Source organism: Calliopsis andreniformis, chromosome 9 (genome assembly GCF_051401765.1).
Source record: "Calliopsis andreniformis isolate RMS-2024a chromosome 9, iyCalAndr_principal, whole genome shotgun sequence".
Classification (NCBI taxonomy): domain Eukaryota; kingdom Metazoa; phylum Arthropoda; class Insecta; order Hymenoptera; family Andrenidae; genus Calliopsis; species Calliopsis andreniformis.
This window is the reverse complement of record NC_135070.1, coordinates 19,257,089-19,273,648: the sequence shown is the minus strand read 5'-3', so window position 1 is coordinate 19,273,648 and position 16,560 is coordinate 19,257,089. Positions and strand designations below refer to the sequence as shown.

The 16,560-nt window shown below is 46.0% G+C and overlaps 1 protein-coding gene across 13 annotated transcripts in view; it reads right to left on the bottom strand.

Moving 5' to 3' along the window:
• The window catches only part of Foxp (forkhead box transcription factor P), a 196,597-nt gene that overhangs the window by 161,690 nt on the left and 18,347 nt on the right, over positions 1–16,560 (bottom strand). The window contains exon 1 of one of the 13 annotated variants that reach the window (XM_076385827.1): positions 8,500–9,111. The exons of the other annotated variants lie outside the window; for them this stretch is intronic. The gene's annotated coding sequence lies outside the window, so the exon portion shown is untranslated. Of the gene's footprint in view, positions 1–8,499; positions 9,112–16,560 lie in introns of those variants that run through there. 13 annotated transcript variants of the gene reach the window in all.

Genomic DNA, 16,560 nt, shown 5'->3' with positions numbered 1-16,560 from the left:
TCTCCCGACGGCATTTTATACGAGAGAAAGGAAATGCTCGTGAGGTGGGAGAATCCAACAGGAGATGGGGCGTGAGAGAAAAGGAGAACGCGAAGAAGAAAGACGGAGGTCGCGCGGAGTTTAAAGGCTAAACGGTCGGGATGTGCGCCATGCATAACAATTAGCCTGGGAAAATCATGAAAATGTTGCGGACCTCTTTCAACTTCAGAGCACTGGCCCTCGAGTCCCTTTTGCCATTGCCGTCCTCCCCCCGTTGCGCTGCTGAGAAACCACCCCCACACTACGCGCGTTCAACCCCCGACGGAAGCACGGCGAGATAACGGAGAGTTACACGCCCTTCCTTTAACCCTTTCCTGGAGGTTCACGCTTCGAAGATCTGTGCAGCGGTTCTCAAGCTCTTTTCTAAGATTCCATCAAGACGAAGTGGAAATCTCTAATCAAGTTTATCTATATAAAAATTAATCAAGTAATTGGTGGAAAATCTGGAGAAATTGTATCTTGAAATGGTGGTTAAAATAATTGAGGAATTCTTTAGTGGAAATTAAATACTACTTTTATAATGAATTTAATTGTTGAATATTTAGGGATAGAAAAGAATAAAATTGTAGTAAATTAAAAGACGCCTCGGTGGAGAATGGAACAGCTGTATACGACGGACGTAAACCGGAAATAAGCGTCCCGGGGAGGCAAGAGGCACGCTGATATCGTGTCATCTAGAGGAACGGGAACCATCAGGGATGCACGCACGTACGGCCATATTAGGAGTGGAATAATATATGGGATTCCTTCCAGGCAAGGTGCTCCTTAACATGATTTACATAGTCTTACAATACGGCGTACCGGGTTAGATCGGCCACCTATTATATATTACTTGATCCCAAGAACCATCTCACCCTCTTTTAAGCTATAGCAAGTGCTTACTTGCACCGTGTTGACTGAGCAATTGACCTATCCATTGATAATTTACATCGAGCGAGAACGGAATTTACAAACAGAAATTTGTGAAGAAAGATAACATGCTCCGTGGCCGCACGTGACTGTAAGCTATCGAAATTACCAGCAATAAAAAAAAAAAGAAATCTGAACGTATGACATCCTGACCAAGAGAACGAGATTACATAAGCGCGAGCGATTATTGTCTCGTTCGAAATGAAATTCAGTTACAAACGAGCACGCGAATGCATACGATACTACGCGTGAAAAAAATGGATCGATAATGAAGTTATTTGAGCAGCGTGCGTAAATAATATCAAGCAAAGCGTATCAGAAATAATTTCCCACCGGCGATCATTTTCAATATCGCGTCGGGCGTGTTTAAACTGCAGGGCAAATACGTGTTTCCCTGCCGCGCTATGGAGCGAACGATCACGCATGATCTTGAAACTTCAAAGTCGTTCGATAGAGATCTTGGGCGGAGAATGCATAATTCGTGGCGATGCCAGCGTGAATAGACCGTATCTACGAACACCCACTTGATTCCGTGGCCTAAACAGGAAATCCTCCTTTCAGGTAATTGCATGACTCGGTTAAATCTGCGAACGACTGAAGCCCGTTCAATTAATCAATTACCGCCAAGATAGCCTCGATTGTCACCGGCAACTCACTGCCCCAGAAATTCTATCTTCGGGATGAGTAACGTATTGCAAATAATGTAAGGTGCATGAAAACACCTACATTTCGATAAAAACCATATTCCGATACTGTATGCGCCGGATATGGAAAAAAGGCATCAATGCTTTTTAGAGATCCAAAAGAAGTTTCGTCTCGAAGACACACGGTGCACTCGCTGCACTCGCAGCACGTGCAACATGCATAAACATGCGCGTGTCGTATGCATACGTGCACGCAAAAGTGGATTCTTTCGTGAGTGTGTAAGCCGATAAGATCGCGTGCATGTGCGTAGGCACGTGCGTGTAATTTCCGAGCCAGTATCTCAGTGGGCGATTGCACTTTAAGCTGTCCTCATAGCGAACGAGATTGTCCTTCGTCTCGAAGGAAAGAAATCGCGGTCGTATTCGAGCATCGCTAACTTTCTGGCGAACACGTTTATTTAACGATTCGTTAAGATCATTTCGTCGAAGGGGCTCTCTGGCTTGAGAGATAGGGGACTCGCGTCATGCTCGGTATGAGGGATCCCTTAGTCCCCCCAGAAGAAAACACGTCGAGCCGGTTCTGAGACCAAGAAAACCGAATTAAACTGCATTCTGCATTGTTCTAAAACGTCGGCACCGCGCGGCCGACCTTGATATCTAGAGAGACGCGTTTCGGAGTCGCGACACGTCGGATATATTTCTTTCTCGAATCTTGAGTTGCTCCAATTTTCAAAGATCTTACGTCACCCTAACGGCGATTAAAGCCCTGCCAAGATAAGATATGAATTCGTTGCACGATACCGCGGGGCCATTGTCTTCTTTTCGGTCGGATCTAAATGTCTGCTTTAATACAAATTAATCGGTCGTATTAGCGAAAAGGTCGTTTCCCCGTGCAACAAACTTCTAGCCTTTTTGATTTACGAGCGTGTGCCTGCTCGAAAGCCGGTCCGTGTGTATCGCCACCGACGCGTTGTACCAACCATAAATCCCTTTACACTTAAATAACTACTATCCGTGTAGATAATTTAAGTGCGTGTCATTATGACAAATCGATTACACGCTCGCCGCACAAATAATCGGAATACAAATGACACCGCGAATATTTTGCCGGCTGTACGCCGGGGCTCCGTTACACGAAAACCGACTTTCCCTCTGCCTCCGACTCGGAACTTTCGTCTTACACGGCTTGGCCTTGACAATGAGCTGGGGGCTCGGGCTGCCACGATCAATTATTCACGACTATATTAACCAGATATTACTTCGGAAACTAGTTTCCTCCGCGGTATTTTCTATTTCGCAGTAATATCCGACAATTTCGCGATTTTTAGAGGAGATCGAGAGACGGCGGGTTAACGCGTTACAGAAATCGAGAGGCCGTGTAACAAGGAATACAAATGATCTAATTTACAATGGATCCCGGGGGCTTCGAAACTTTTTATTTCGCAATCCGCACCGTGAAAACTAATCTAGCCGATGTAATAGATCAACGCTCGATATCTAAAGTATGATGACGCGAGTCACGGTATTGGTATTCCACTTGGGAATACCTGGTCAATCAATAAACCGAAAATAACGAAGCGATCGCGCGCCTATCGCGTTTCATCGGCCCGCTATATAACTTTCTTGTGGTTTTCACCAATAATCATCAAACACAAAATTCGACCAAAAACTAAACAGAACACAGGCAATTTTTTCGTGGAATTACAGCTTGGATTTGCTATCGGTCCTAAATTAGTACAAACTTTTTCATAATATTTAGTACCTAGCAAGATTGACGAAGTACCTCAGATTGACGAAAACCTAGGACAAGGTGGATATAGCCCACAGTACTGTGCAAATAGGAATTTTATTGCTATATTGAAAAACTCTTATAGATCAAGCATTATAAAATGACTATCCACGTTCAGAGCGATTAATTCAGCCGAAAATAAAGGTAACCTTTTCACCAATATTGTATTCCAAACTCTGGTTAAATCTCATTGTCAATAGATCGTGGCAAAGTTTACTTTCCCACGGCAAAGCCTATCGCTCAGATTGTATTTATACCAGCAAACGTATTCACGGTTCGGCAAAAGTGTAACGTGCAAGTGTCGCGTCAGCCGATTTCCAGAGGACTCAGCACGTGTCGGCGCGTATTTCTTCAAGAGCCGCAAGGTAAACTCTTTGTTTGTGCGCGCACGCACAAACGACATTATAAAACGCGCGTGTAAGGCTATCCCGGTGGCTCTATTCAAGAAGGTATTATGAAACTCCGCTCGGAAAACGTACTCTCCCCGCTTTGTTTCACCTTTTATTTTGTTCAGGCTGAACCGGATGGGAGGAATGAAATCCAACGTGCATGCATACGAGTACACGCGTATCGTGCATGTCGCGTGGCCGCGGTACCGGTGCATTTAAATGCCCGTACACAAGAGCGCACACGCGTCGCGCGGTGCCTTCGCGGAGCGCGCGTACGCACGCGAAACGGGCACATATTTCCAAGTTACAATGTCGAATCGTCTCGTGTCACTTTCGCTTTCTTTTTGTCGCGCGCGAGCGCTCGCGGCCAGCGGTGCGACGGGGGCGAGCAGAGAGCAGAGAGGAGAGGAGAGGAGAGGAAAGATAGAGAGAGGCGAAACACACGGCGAAATTCCACAGCCTCGCGGCCGTTAATTCCGCGATGGTCGTTCTAAACAACGCGGCTCGACGACGCTTAAAGCCCCCTTTTGTGCTTTGATATTCAACCGAGCCGGGTGTAAACGAAACCTCCGAGGCACCGCATTCACCGGGGCTCTTTCTTTCAATTCCGAGTGTGCCAGTTTCAAAATGCCCGGGGAACGTGCACGGTCGACGTCGTTTGTGCGACTCGGCACACACGCGCGACCGCGCACGACCGCGCGCGAACGATACACCGCTAAATGTTTCGTTCGAGAGGCGGGCATAAACAACGCTCAAACTGTACTGCTCGCGCCCGCTGACTTTCTTCTCCGGCGTGCCGCGTGCAATTAGGTCGGGGAATGAGTAACGCTGCTTACTCTAATCTCGGCAATGCCCGAACGTTCTCAAAGCGACGGACTACGGCGTACGTGCCCGGCGCATTCCACCTAAGATCCAGGAAAATTCGAAGCGATTGTGCTTATGCAAGCGTTGACACTCGCCGTAGACGTTGCTGAGTCTTTCTGAACCGACATTCTATGATAGTGAGTGCATGCATATGAAATCACTGTTCTTAATGGAGAAGTAAAGATAAGATATTGGCCAATAACTGTATTCGAGGAATTTAAGATCTTAGCATTACTGCAACAGTCTTTGTTTTTTATCGAGAGTTTGTCATTGCTTATATTTTTTGTATTCGGAAAGGTTGCTGTGTCTAGAAACGATTACACGATATATAGGAAGGTATTGAATTATGATGAGCTCGCAAAGTGCAATCTGACCTCCTTAAGCATGTGGACTGATGCATTCGAAGCGAATGAGAGTAAATGTCTAGATTTAGGTCGGAGCAAAAGAACTATAACCAGCTAAATTTTTGCCTCGGTACTACAAAACAACATTCCCAAGTGTCCAGTAATCGTTACCCTTCAACCACAAACAGAAAAGAGTATGTAAAGGCAGCTCTAATAGCGACACATTTTTGTATACTATAAACGCAAAAAAAAGATCGAATGGCGTAATTGAAAAAGGTCAAAATTCATTAATATTCCCTGGGCTCGTAGTTACAAGCGACGCGTTTATTTCAAAGTGTCAGAACAGCGCAAGAACGACCGATTAGTCTTCATTGAAAACAAAAGAGAAAGGAAACGATCAAATGTGTGCGGCAACTACACGCGGACCGACGTCACAGACCGTGATTGTGGTTATTTATATAACAGAACTCTGTAAATCTCGCGTTTTGAACGACTGCGCGCCGCGCTAGCCGCTTTATCGAGAAACGCGATTTTATTTATAGAAAAGCGATAATGACCATACACGCGGACGCGATGCGCGCATCTTTTCGATGTCATAGAACTGCTCGCGTCCTCCTCGACCGCCAGAAAGCCGCGCAAGAAATTCAAGCCTCCGTCACACGATTTCCTTTGTCGATGAAATCGACTAATAAATTTTAACGAGCGAAACGATTAGAAAGGATTAACGGAGCGCGTGAGACGAGAAGAAATAATTCGGATCAGGGAAAAAGCGATGACTGGGCCGCGCTCCCTGGCGAACGCAGTCATTTGTTGATCGCGTTTCCCGAAGAATCGAAATTCTTCAATACCACGATAGCTAATCGCGAGGCGATTCTCAAGGCCGAGAGGGATCGAAAGAAGGCGAGAAAAACCTTGCCCCATGGAGAGAACAAAAGTTCGATTCTGCGATCCTTCGAGCCTGCCCGTATCGGTGGGCACAATGTCTCTGCTGTCACCAGGGACACACACGGGTTTAATAACAACGCATTGTTAACAACAGCCAACAATAGTTCCTTTTGATAATACGAGAGAGTCGTTAGGCTTGTGTATGCGGTGTGCATTATCGGCAGCAGTTCAATGAAATCTTTAAAACGAGCGTTCTCTTTATTTCGCGCGCTTGTATCAGTTGTTTGCTCGCCACTCTGTTTACGTCGTTGCTGCAATTGCTTTTATGCTTTCGATTCGTGCATACCTCTCTCTCCGTCTCTTTCCTTTTCCTACACGCGAGAGCACCTTCCACCGAAATTGTCGGAACGGAAATACCGCGCACAGCAGCGTCTGTCGCTTATTTCGTAAACAGAGGCGAACAAAAGAAATACACTCACACGGACACACAGCTACCGATGCGAGTTTAATGGACGCGTAAACTCATTAAGCGTATAGCAAACGGCAACGATATTTTTCCTCTTAGAAAATGTTTTTTCGCCCGTTGTTTGGCTATTATAAAGTAATCGACGCGTCAGTGTGCGAGTGCACGTGGCGTCTCTTTCTAGATACGATTGTTCGTCCTTTCTCGGATACGCTATTTATACACGTTGCAACCGCAAGTGCGATAGAAATTCGTCGAACAATTCTTTTTTACGTCTCCGACAATTGAACGTTAATAAGAAAAGAATTAATCCGTTAAGGAAAGAATGGATGAGAGAAAAATGGAGCGCTAGCAGTGATTAAGAAATGGTAACGATCAGGCGTTGCTAAACGCGAGATAGCGTTTAGAATATGTTGCTGCCTCCTAGCAAAGAAATAATGACCACGCGTACTCGAAGAAATCTCGCGGTTTTCCCCGTTATTCGCTCCACCTTACAAGTCGGAGCACAGCTCAAGCTATAAATACCCAACTGTTTACTCGCTTTTGCCCTCAAACACTTTTTAATGCTTCTTATTCCATGGTGAGGTCTAAAAGCATGGACTGACTGACGAAGGACGCTACATCCGTATCCGATGTGGAAAAGCAGAACCAGTCTTGAATACGTGATGCTATGAAATAATGGGATTGGCAAGAAAAGCTTATCGCGGTGTATCGAAGAAATTTCCACGAACAATGTGTCTCGGATGTTAGTTCACAAGAAATTTCAAAACAAATGAATGTAAATGTGGATTGGTTCAGTAGTCGTACTCACACTTTCACGAAATTATTGGAGTTATTAAATTGTATTGTACGCCTGCTCCCCGATTTACGTGGTTAATTGAAGAAATGAATAAATCTCAAGTCGCCTAAATTAGTGACTTCAATACCTGGGAGCATTACGAAGTTATTACTAAGAAAACTATACAGATGGAAAGTGATACATTTGCTCCTGAAATAGTTTGCTGGACGATCGCAACAAGGTTGCTAGAAGACACGACTTCAGTCTGAATTTTGTTGGTTAATTGCCTGGCACGAGCCGCTAAACTGCTCAGATTCGATCAACGAGAGTGAATCGGCGAACGAACCAATTAAGTATTTTCATCGAGTGTCCTCGAGCAAAATTAAACGGCCGAGACAAAATCGATATTTAAATCGGTACGAACACTTTTCAACGTAATGCTCGAAATAATTAGCGAATCACCTTGCTCCAACTCTGAGTAAACAAGATTGCACTAAAGATTGAAATAGCAATCTACCTAATTATCCATAATAATCCAAAAGAATTCGCTTCCAGGCCGCTTTGAAAACTAATAACCAGTCGTCAGATAGACGCTTCTATCCAAGAGTGTGAAACCATTTTGCATCGATATAAAAAGTCCCTGTCAATATAATGAAACGATATAAAAAATCCCTAAAAATATCAAAATTGAAATCAGAACAAACTCCTCCAGGCGACAAGACTAATAAAAATTTGGCAGTCGATGCGAAACATTTAATCAACAGAGTGTAGCCTCCAAACCTTTCAACTACCCATCGTACATTCTATCAGCCAGTCAGGTCTTGACCAATAATCCCGAAAGTCCAGGTAGAACTGCTCGAAGGACACGAAAACCGAAGGACACTGGGCCCAGATTGAGCAACGATGCTCCCGGAATCGCTGAAAAAGCGACAGCACCCGTCGAATCTATCCTTGCACTGTCAACAACCTCGAATTAGCCTGTCAACGTCTGCTGCCGAAGATTGATCGATATTATCGTTCGATGTGGCGGCGCGTGCACGTGGTTGCGCACGCGTCCCACGTGTGTCCGCGCGCTCCAGGCTTAACGCAATGACGGGACGAAATACGAACACGCGTGGCTGTCGAGCAACGCGGAATCGACAGGCCGAAGGAACCCAGCTAATCTCGAGCGCTGTCAGCCTATCCCTGATGCTCGGTCCCATTAAAAAACCATTACGATAGCGATTTCCGCGCAGCCTTTCTTCCGAGGAACGCGGCTAAACAGTTATCCCGGTAAATGGAGGCTGAGAGGCGCTTGGCTCGATCTTGCCCGACAATTAGACGCATCCCACCGGCGCGCACGGCAACGCGTCGCATAAATCTCAATAAAAGGCACGATAACGATTGCTTACTCACGTGGTAGCGAGGCGCAGCAAGAAACTAATGATTCACGCGAGACCGCAGAGCACCTCCTCTTCACTGTACACGGATGTTAACAGCAATTTCCATCGGTGTATCATTAAGGCGTACACCTGTTGACGATCCACCGCGGAGGAATGTTCTCTCTCAGTCAGTCGGGGTCCGTTGATTTTCACCGCTAGGCGAGAGAGCTTGCACACGCGTAATCGATTTTCCACCGACACGGCACACGGAGGCTAGCCGACTCGCGTATCGAGGGAAACGCCGTGGCGAAACATTCCCGACGTGCTTCCGTCGCCGGCCTAGGTGCCTCGGTGCCACCGAACGAAAACACCGACACGACACACTGATCCACACACGGCCCACTACCAATGATTACACGACGACAACGCGGCGCGAGTAAACAAAGCGTATCTCACGGCCACCGATCGTCCGCATTTTCCACCGCGAGCCGCGACACCAACTGAGGAGAGGTCGGACGAAAACGCTGGATATATACACCGGCAACCTTCCTCTTCGCATCAACTACGCCGAGGGGTCATTGGTTTTCGGCAACATCGATAATAAACCTCGTTTCTCATTGGCGGCTCGCGTTCCCGCGCGGCCTGCGACCCGTCGCGGCTTAGCGTAGAAAAATCCCACGTGCACTCTCCCTTTTTTCTCTATCGTCGTCGCTGTCCTACTGTCACTGCGCGGCTGGCAAACGCGGCTGGCAAACGCGGCACACGACGACCTCGCCGAAATCCCCCGCGGGACCTTGAATAGCCCGCGCCGCTCCGAATCGATCCTGGACGATTATCGTTTGGAGGCGAGCTCGGACGACGATCGATGACTAAGTTCGCCGCGTGGAACGCCGGCACCGCTGACGCCGACAAGGAGATTCGATGAATCCGACACGGAGAGAACAGACGGACCGACGGACGGAAACGAAGCACACGCGAACGCCAGCAGAGAACGCACGGACGAACGAACAGGCGAGAGAGCCTGGCTGCCTCGTTCGGTGAACAGCCCGCGGCCCCCACGTTGTTTGTCTCGCGAGTGGCCTGTTTACATGTTGACTCTCTGTTTACGCGTTTCGTATCCCCCCTCTCGCGCCGCACCCCCGCGTCGCCAGCGATCCACCACCCACCACCCGCCGCCGCCACCGCCGCCGTCTTCCCGCCACTCACGCCTCCCCCTTTGTCCGCGCGCCGCCGATCGCTCCGTTTGTCCTTTTCTCGTGCAAGGATCGCGCGACTCGCCGTCACGCGCTCGCTCCCTCGCTCGACCGCTCGCTCGACTCCGAATAAAGCCGAGTTTACACTGACCAGCTCTCTCGACAGCGACGCCGACGATGGTGAGCACGAGTCGCTCGCTTAGGATTCGACTTTGATCGTTCGCGGTAGTTGCTTGGATGAGTCGTCCTGAGACTCACGGTCTTACTGATTTTTTCTTTCTTTCGTGTAATCGGTTTAGGTTCGGAAACCTGATTCCAGGGGCTCGGTGTCTGTGTATGACATTGTTTATTCACTTTGGGAATTGAGAAGTAGATGATGGGATTTGTCGTGGGGTTGAGTTTTCGTTCAGCTGAGTGTGAGTTATAAACAAGGAGAGATTCTCCAATTCTGCTGCATTTTTCAGAACCTAATTTATGATCGAAGGTAGTAGCTAACGCTGACCTAGGGTGACTAGCACCAGGACATTGACGCACGGTGAACGTAATTCTAGTTTATGCAAAGTGATAGAAGCATTTGACCCGAAGCACCTTGTTTTCTAGTTACATCGGTTTTTCTTCTCGGTGGTTGGCGCAATAAAATATGTTAACATAAATGATTTTATTCCCCTATTACTATTACCTATTCCCCTATTTACTTATCGTCACTTCACGCCTTATGACCTCATTGACCGTTTGTAAACAGTTCCATAACGTTCCATGAATCACTCTGAATATATTCGTCGGACTGGTAGTTTCAATAAACTCTTGACGTTAACATCCTCTATAACGAAAGTCATTAAATTATAAAAACTTATTATTTGTGCATGTTGAATATCTTCTTGAAGTTATGCCAACGTCCTATGACGTATCCTACATAAATATCCACAATGAAGTGATTCATTGGAAAATCCTCCCTGCGATATGGCCGCGTATTGATTAGCCAGAATATATTTATTACCTACGTATTGTTTATGCGATAGCTACAAGGCTGCCGATGACGTTTTGCTAAAAAGAACTGCCATTAATACTCGAGATTACCGAAGTAGAAGTAAGAAATTTTTTTAATGCAAGCAAAGGAAGTCGAGATTAGTAAATCTAAAGCAATTATCCTGAAGAAAGACACCGCAGTCGAAGGGAGTATGAACAAAGCCTGCATTGGAAATCGAGCCTTAACCACCGCCCACGAACTCTCGTGTTGTCGGCTCGGTCTCTCGTTCGTCGCAGGCAACATGTTCCAGGTTCGCCGTGTGTGACAGTACCGCAGAATGCCTTCTCCCTATTCTTTCCTTGCATCACCTTCGCGCAGCCATACAACCATGCTATCATTTTCATCAATGAATATTGACGTTTTCGTGTTGAGTGCTCAATTTCTTGGACACGTTTTACGATCGCAGATAAGCGTGTATCCATATCTGCCTACCAACACGAATTTCTATTCGAATTGAAACTCTTTGACTCTCGTCGACGTAGTTTCTGACACGTCGTATTGGCGAGGACATACGACCCACAAAACACAGATAATCCAACCCGGCGGGAGCACAAAGGCTTGAAATAGAAACAAAGCTGTTGCTTCTTTCTGTGGAAGGCGGACGATGGACCTTCAAACAAGTAATTCTCTAAGTGGAAACGTCATCGTAGGAATATGGCTATTCAAACATGTGGCCCGCGATGAGATTACGCAGGCTCGAGCCACTCGCGTTGCTCCCCCCGCCACCAGCGTCCCGTTTTTCCTCTTTTTCTCTCCTCGTCGATTAACAGGATGCCGCACCATTCGCGGCAAGAAATTGCACGGCGATCTTATCCACCTAGCTTATTTGCTTACACTCGTGCATCCATGCGTGATTTGCTTCGCGAAACGATTACAGCCCGCCTCTCAGAGACCCAGCACGATGACGAGTGATGATGACAAATTGCATTCGAAATCAGCACAGCGGATCCTTTTTTGTTTGCAAGTTGTTCCCGTCCGGAACGATAACGGCAGAATTTTCGTGAGGTTATCGAGCGTGCCATGAGAACCGAGCATAGCCAATAAGAGATATCACGGCTGTAATGATAACTTCCCACGGATCATTGCCGGGTTACGTGTACTCGAGTTAACTCGATTATCATTACCACACGGCTGCCAGATGTTTATCTTTCCCTCCCGAACGAGGCCGAGCAAGTTGAAACTACAACGGAGCCGATCGATTTAGCCATTTATCAATTAATCTTATCGACGGCCCGTTGGTGCCCATAACGAATTCCCGTTTTAATCACGTACAGCGAGCTATACTTTCGTTACGACGGGCCTGTTCAACGTCTGCTCCGCTAATAGCGAGTTAATTGCATCAGGTGCAGGGGAATCCCCTTTTCCGTCACTTCGCGCTCCACCGAGAAAAATGTACATCACGGCCCTCCTCCCATCGACTCCCTAAAAAAGGAGAAGGGAAAGAAAATCCTTGGATAAAGCACGATACATGTACAGCTTTCCCCTATTTCCCGTTTAATTGTCCAACGCGACGGAGGATTTTACTATGCCGCTAAATCAATCGTCTGCGTAGGCATTTTTCAGGAGAATGTATTTCTTACGTTTCATGAATCATAAATCGGTAATTCTCGCGCGACTAGTATAGGCGCGTTCCACGTGTGCCGAGAAAACGCATTCGAGTGAGATACGGCAGGATATAAACGAGCATTTATTATCCGGGAAGTGGTGGTTACACGTCTTATCAATTCAAACACATTTTATTTTTATCGATGGCCCATTCGACTATTGCAACTCTTATGTAACACCATTATGGGTCTTGCGAGAAACTTGTTCCTAGTACTATGTTGCTGGAGGGTTAAACAATTACTCGCGCGCTATCGAGTTGTGATTAGTCGCGATAGTGGACTTTAGAATGATTAATGACGGTGAGTCAGAACTACAGATCAATAGAGGCGGGGTTGGTGGAAGACGACGAAGAAAATGTTTTTGCGCGGGATTCCATGAACTGACTTACAACCTCCAATCTATGAAACTCAGAAAAAGTCAGTTGCGTAAGGCTTTGCTGAGAGTCTAGAAGCACTCTGTATATCGCGTAAACTACCCCTGGACTTAGGTAACAAGTGATGGCGACTGGTTTAGGGGGTAAATCGTCGCGTAAACGCCTCGGTATATGAACCAGTGGGATTTCGTTTCGAAATCGGCGCGAGCGAGTGAGAGTCCGTAGATAAGGTAATCCGGAGCCCCGAAACTCTCTCGGAGAATCCCGAAAACCACCCTCGCGCACCACAGAAACCGTGTACCTGCCGAGGGAGAAAGGGAGGAGGAAGAAGGGTCTCGGTCAGTTTAATGCGAACTTGCCCGAATACCAAGTGGTTCTCCAAGTGCCGCAGTAGATCGTGAAAACAATAAACAGACTCCAGCGAACTTAGAGGATCGCACGGTCGATTGGGCATTGCAAACGCTTCGCTGGTAATCGATTCCATGACTTTTCGATTTGTTTCGCGGAGAAGCTACCTGAGGCCGATTGTTAGCATCGAGGGTGAAAAGTGGAGGTTGAGAGGAGATTGGAAGGGTGGCGTCAAGAAGGCATTACCTTTGTTATTTATGAATTCTTTCTTTAAAGAAATTTGATAGGTTTTTCAACTGACTAAAGAGGAAATAAGTATCAAGAATAGGAGAGAAATTTCTATTAGTAAAATTTACTAGGGAAGGTTAGAAAATATTGGGAACCATCACGAAAGGGGGGAAAATAAAGGAAGGGTTCGCAGTGGATCACCAACTGACTGATCGACGCTTCACGCGAACTCAGATACCGAAGATTCCAGCAACTTTTCCCATTATCGTCAATATGCAGGGCTAAGCCTTCGGTTTCACGTTCGAGGGCGTTACGGCGTCGATTCTATGGTAAAAGGAAACCGGTTAAATCGCGTCGACGACCTTTATTGCCGTCTTAAAGCAGTTAAGTTAATCGGCATCAGCATAAGAAAACGGAAGGGGCTGCGAACTTGACGCGGCAGGAATCGAATCGCCTTTTCTTGTATTTAGAGTTCGAGACAAAAACATTAACATAAATCACGGGAATGAGGGTGGAGGAAGCGAGAAGAAGGTGCGACACACCGGGGAAGGATCTACCGCGGGATCGAATGTTTATTTCGATTCCCTTCCGAGCGTTCCCTTGCTGGAGCGCACTTTACAGCTCCATCGAGCCTCGTCTTGCTTCCTTACCTCCTGCAATTAGTGCCTCCAAAACTTACGAACCATTTATTTCCCCGTTACAAAGAGAAAGTCTGAATTGGAGTGGCGACTTCCTCGTAATCTACGGATAGAATAAATTGCAACAACGTGGACGCTCAGATTAATTTTACAGATTTATACCAGAGAAAATTGCATGATGAAATAAAGTAAACTGTGGCTGGCTAATAGAAATAGAGACTCATAAAAATGCTAATTTGGATGATAACTACTTGCAGCGATTAATCACTTGTAAGTTTCACAATCACAGAACGTTACTGCCCTAGGATTAGATAATAGAGGAAATACATTTGTTTTCAGAAGGAAGGGAGGAAATAATGGAGGGGGAGGGTTGTTGATGAAAATACGTGCAAAAGCGCGAGAACGCGCGAAAGGAAAGGGAAAAGGTGCCACTTAACTCCTCCCCCAGTTTCGTTCTCGACGAACGCACCTTGCGTTGCACGAGTGCTAACCCTCGACCTCAACTCTTTCACTTTTAGCGGGAATTCGATGAATTGCCAGCCGCTACGGGCAATAAATAATGCATTTTGTGTTTGCCCCCGGTAAAAGGGTCCACCCTCACCCTCTACCCCCGGCCCCTAAGCTAACCCTAAATTTTAGAACGGCTACGGTCGAAGGCGATCGACGAGCACCATTTAGTCGAACGGTCGAGAACTGATACAGCTTTGGAAAACTGCGCCAAGCGTCCAAGTGTTGCTCGACTGTTCAAGAGAAATATCGACATCTGAGACACCCAAAAATCTACAATATCTATCTGTCGCTTCCTACCCCTATTATGATCATTTATGCTTTTCTATTAATCAATATAATCAATAGCTTATTACCATAGTGAAAGCAGACTTTCTCGAAGACAACGATATAATACGGCAAAGAATAAAGGAAAAGCTTCAAACGCAGATCGCATTGAAATAAATTTCTCGACAATAGGAGAATCGCGCGGAACGTTGGACCTGTTAAGGGCAACAGAAAATGAGAAGCGAACGAGGCGGAAGAGAGTATCAGGGATAATGGTCGTGCGCAATGTTATAAGGTATGCATTGTCCGTAATTTAGCAAGCAGATCAACGCTGCCAATTACGGGCAACTATTATGTAGAAACAGGAGTTCGTGCAGGAATACCATGGACACCGTAAGACGACTCGAGCCAATGCCCCATGAATTCGAAGTAATAATCGTCCCCTCGGCTTTCCTTGAAATCGCTAAACAGTGGACCGTAGAAAAACAATCGAAAATACTTTATCCTTCCTTGCTGTTATTCGAAACTTATCTGATCCAGTCTTCGAGACAGACACCGTCCTTCTCCATTCAGAAACTCAAAGAAAGGAAACAAGAGGCGAACAAGGGAGGGAGAAATCGGGAACTTGTCGCGGTAATAATTAATGCGCCAAATCGAAGTTCTTGAGACTTCTTTTACTTAACGAAAACACAAATTGCTTGCTTGATAAATTATTAATCGACAATTTCCTACTCTTGCCTAACGTCTGGTCTGTTCGAGGAAATTTTATCCCTGGTTTCGTGGAAAGTTTCCCTCGGCCTGTGCAGGAGGCGTTCGCATTAAGCGGTGCAGTTTACGTTTTCAAACTGACAGGAAAGCTGACCCATCAATCACGCTTAATCAATGCCGTGTATCGACCGATCGATAAGAAGCCCTTCTTGCACTTTTTCACGACCCCCTCGAGATAAGAGCGGGACACGAGGAAGAAAGGACGGGAACTTTCTTATTAACACGATCAATCAAATCGCAACGAATTTAAAGCATTTTTCACGATTTTCCGGATTTCTGGTCAGACTGGTCGGGGGAAAATTCACTCGACCGAACGGTTAGGGATAACTTTCGCCCGATCGATGCGGAATTAAGAAGCGGCCGCCGCTTTTCCACCGACTAATTACGAGGGTGCGATCACTCATTGGAAATAATCACCCTCGAAGCGGCTGCGTCGATTCCATCTTATGAAAATCAAGAAAATACGTTTCTTGTCGTCTTTTCTTTCATATGAAACGAGCAGTCATTGTATGGGAGTGGGATTTTAATTGTTTACCAAATATCGGAGAGCTCCTTCCGAGAAACAGGGAAAAAGGGAAAGAACTCGCAGTCTTGAAGCTATAAAAAGTCTTGAAATGAGAATTTCCCATTTATTTTCATTGTTTATTGTCCTCCTTCGCCACGGGCCTGCAGCTTTTTTAGACTGTACCATTCCCTGAATGTCATAATCACTTTCATTAACTACTACGTTTTAATAGGGAGCACGGGGATAAAGAAGTGTTAGAAGTCGATTTCAGCGGTCTCGATACAACGACAGGGCTTGATCCTAAACGAGGGTCGCGCCAAAGAGGACGTAACGCTGTGAAAATTGCCCAATAAACTTAATTTAAGTATCCAAGCCGATGCTTCTGGAACGATATACTAATCATATTCCAACCCTCGAGCGTGGGGATACTCGTTTATGGACGGATGTATAAAAAAGGTATTTTCTGGCCTGTGTTGCGATCGTAAAATTCTCACTTTCATTACTTGAAGTCTCAGGCTTTGATATTAAAATTACAAAAGCAGTTTATGTGATTGATTTAAAATTTGTTATAAATATGATTTCAAGTTTAACTTCTATCTATATGCAAATTACAATTTGTTATTTTCTTTTTTCTCA